Here is a 3,897-nt window from a genome sequence, read left to right on the forward strand (position 1 = left end):
GAGATTTGAGTGTGCATTCCTGAAGCTACTTGGACGAGATAGAAGAACCAATTCCATTGAGTCTTTCTTTTATTCTAGTTCAATTGTAGTAGGTGATTTAAACTTGTACCTTTCAGCTTTCTTAGAAATAATTGTATTAGGTACTTAGAGTGTTCAAGTTATATACTAACTTGAAGTTGTCGCAACAGTTGAGGCTGTGTGCTACAACGGGATTAGAGTTAATCCTTAGGTTTACAAAGAGTTTTGTAAATGCTGTTTTGGCTCAGTGATTTTAGTGGAAGTTTAGGAAAATCCTATTGAGTAGTAGGTCGTGGTTTTTTCACCTTTTGAGCCAGGTGTTTTCCACGTAAAAATCTCTGTGTTCTTTATTTTATGTACTTATTATTCCGCAAACAGTAGAGTTAGTATACCTAGAAGAACCAGGTTCTTCTAGAATGAAAATTGGGTACCACACAAATCACTCTGCCTCTTGTGTGGTATTGACGTTTAGAACATCAATTGGTATCAGAGCAGGTTATCCTTGAAGAGGCTAACACCTTAGGAAAAGATCAACATAAGTGCACCACCTGGGAACTGGGAAGGGCAATCCACTGCTAGGCCTCCACTCTTCAATGGTCAGTACTATTCTTGGTGGAAGAACAGGATGAGGGATCACATCATAGGGGAAGACTATGAACTCTGGGACATAGTCACTGATGGTCCCCTAGCAACCACAAAGAAGAATACTGAAGGAGTTGATGTGCCAAAGACAAGAGCTGATGCATTGATGAAGACCTGATGAAGTGGGAGAAAAATGCCAAAGCCAAGAAATGGCTTGTGTGTGGACTAGGTCCAGATGAGTACAGTAGAATTCAAAGCTGTACCACTGCTAAGGAAATCTGGGATACTTTGCAAGTGGCTCATGAAGGAACACCTCAAGTGAAGAGATCCAGAGGAACACTGGAAATTTCACCATGAAGGAAGGAGAAACCATCCAAGAGATGTATACAAGGTTCACCATACTGACAAATGAACTTAAGTCTCTTGGAAGGATTATCCTTGAAGAAGACAAAGTTGAGAAGATTTTAACAAGGGTTCTACCAGTCTCTTGGGAAAGCAAAATTACTGCTATCCAGGAATCAAAGAATATTGCTACTCTCAAGCTGGATGAACTAATTAGAAACCTTACTGCCTATGAACTGAGAAGGCAAACAATAAAAATGGATGCATCCAAGAACGAAAGGAGTCTGGCTCTCAGAATTGCTGAAGGTTCTGAGCTGGAGGATGATGAAATGGCTATGATCACAAGAGATTCCAAAAAGTACCTGATGAGAGGAAAGGGATCTTCAAGAGGCACAACCTTCAACAAACCAAGGGCTCCTGAGAAACAGACCAATGAGGGTTGCTACAAGTGTGGCAAGACTGATCACATGATCAATAATTGTCCTCAATGGGAAATTGAGTGGATAAAGGAAAGGGCTGAACGAAGGAACAGGAAGAAGGAACAGGTTCAACCAAAAAGGAACAAAGGCTCAACAAAGGCTATGGTTGCTGCCTGGGGAGAAACATCAGACGAGGACTCAGTAGATGAAGCTGGAGATGAACAAGCTCTTATGGCCATTGGAGAATCAGATGATGAACAAGAGGTAAGTATTCTTCATCTCAAGGACAAGATTAAATTCCTGTTTAAAGAAAGGCTGTTTGAGCTACTACTAGACTTCATTGATGAGTCTGAGATAATTAACAATGAGAAGGAAGAACTGTCTAGGGAATGTGTGATCCTAAAAGCCAGGCGCAAAAATCTAGAGTCTAGGGCTAATGAGAGTGAAAGTAAAAATGCTGAGTTGAAGAACCAAGTTCTTGAACTTGACACTAGTGTCCTAGAACATAGGTCTGAGAAGTTAAAATTGAAATTAGGAACAGGAAAGAAGAAAGCTGATCACACACATCTCACCTTAGAAGAAAACTTAGGAAAAATGAAGGATGATCTGTACAGAAAGGATGAGCAGATAAGAGTACAAAAAGAAGATCTAGGGAAGGTAAAACATGAACTAGACAGAACTTGCAAATGGAACAAGGCTTCTGATGCACTCGCTTGGTTACATGAACATCATAGTAGCAACAAAGGAGGACTTGGTTATGGGACACACGCACCTAAGTGGGATCCTAAAAGCAAGTACCTCACTCTTCCTAAGAACAAAATCTGCACACATTGTGGCAAGACTGGCCATTACAAAAATGAATGTAATGCAAAAGAAAAGGCCAGTCAAAAGAACAAAACTTTTGTTCAAGAAAAAAATAGGCTGCCTGGGTGGGCTAGAAGGAATCTGATTTATCCCTTTGCCTATAGAAAGGGACCCAAACTAGTTTGGGTTCCTAAGACTAACCTCTGATTCCTTTTTGCAGGTCCAAGTGAAGGGAAGTAGCCAAATATGGTACATGGATAGTGGCTGCTCAAAACACATGACTGGAAGCAAGAACCAGTTCCTTTCACTTGAGGACCTAAAGGGAGGTAATGTCTCCTTTGGAAATGGGAAGAAAGGTGAGATTATTGGGGTTGGAAAGGTAGGTAAGACAGACTCTCACTCCATTGAGAATGTATACTTGATAGATGGCTTGAAATACAGCCTGATCAGTGTGTCACAACTGTGTGACAAAGGTAACCTTGTAGCATTCACCTCTACTAAATGCTTTGTGATTAACCTTACCACTGACAAGATTGTTTTGCAGGGAAAAAGAGTTAACAATATTTATATTGTAGATTTGTCAACTCTTTCTGAAAATGAACTAACCTACCTAAGTGTGCTGGATAATGATCCCCTCCTGTGGCACAAAAGACTTGGTCATGCCAGTCTGAATCAGTTAAACAAATTAGTCTCCAAGGACTTGGTGATAGGGTTACCCAACATCAAGTTCAAGGAAGACAAAGTTTGTGAGGCATGTGCAAGGGGGAAGCAGGTAAGGTCATCCTTCAAAACCAAGAAGATGGTAAGCACAACCAAGTCGTTGGATTGGTCCATATGGATCTCTGTGGTCCAATGAGAACCATGAGCAGAGGTGGAAAGAAATATGTAATGGTACTTGGTGATGATTATTCTAGATTTACCTGGGTTCTATTTCTAGCATCTAAAGATGAAGCATTTGACATGTTTACTGCCTTTGTTAGAAAAATTCAGAAATAATTAGGAAATCAACTTGCATCCATTAGGTCTGATCATGAAACTGAATTTGAAAATGCTAAGTTTGCTGAATTCTGTGATGAAAATGGTATAGATCATAATTTCTCTGCCCCTAGGACTCCTCAACAAAATGGAGTAGTTGAAAGAAAGAACAGGACTCTTAAAGACATGGCTAGGACTATGCTTCTTTCTAGTAAGCTGCCCCATAGCTTCTGGGCAGAGGCTGTAAACACTGCATGTTACATTATCAATAGATGCATGACTAGACCTCTTGTAGAGAAGACTCCCTATGAGTTACTTAAAGGGAGAAAACCTAATATATCCCATCTTAGGGCATTTGGATGTAAGTGCTTTGTGCACAACAATGGAAAGGACTCCCTAGGTAAGTTTGATCCCAGAAGTGATGAGGGAGTATTCGTGGGATATTCTTCACATAGCAAAGCATATAAAGTGTTCAATAAAAGAACTTTGTGTGTAGAAGAAAGTGTACATGTAGTATTTGATGAAACTAACATTCTCTCTGAGGGACAGGAACATGAAGATGAAGCCATTGGATTGGTAAAGGACTTGACTGAAGCCTCAGCACAAGTCAAAGTGGCACCAAAAGAAGGAACAGGTAATGGACCAGGTTCTTCCATCCAGGGCAACCTGACAGGGGGAACTTGTCAAAGAGAAACTGAAATAAATCCCCTAAAAGAACTTGTTCATGACCATGTTCCTGAGCAACAACACATGGGAG

The sequence above is a fragment of the Nicotiana attenuata genome, unplaced genomic scaffold, assembly GCF_001879085.1.
Source record: "Nicotiana attenuata strain UT unplaced genomic scaffold, NIATTr2, whole genome shotgun sequence".
In the NCBI taxonomy this organism is placed as follows: Eukaryota; Viridiplantae; Streptophyta; class Magnoliopsida; order Solanales; family Solanaceae; genus Nicotiana; species Nicotiana attenuata.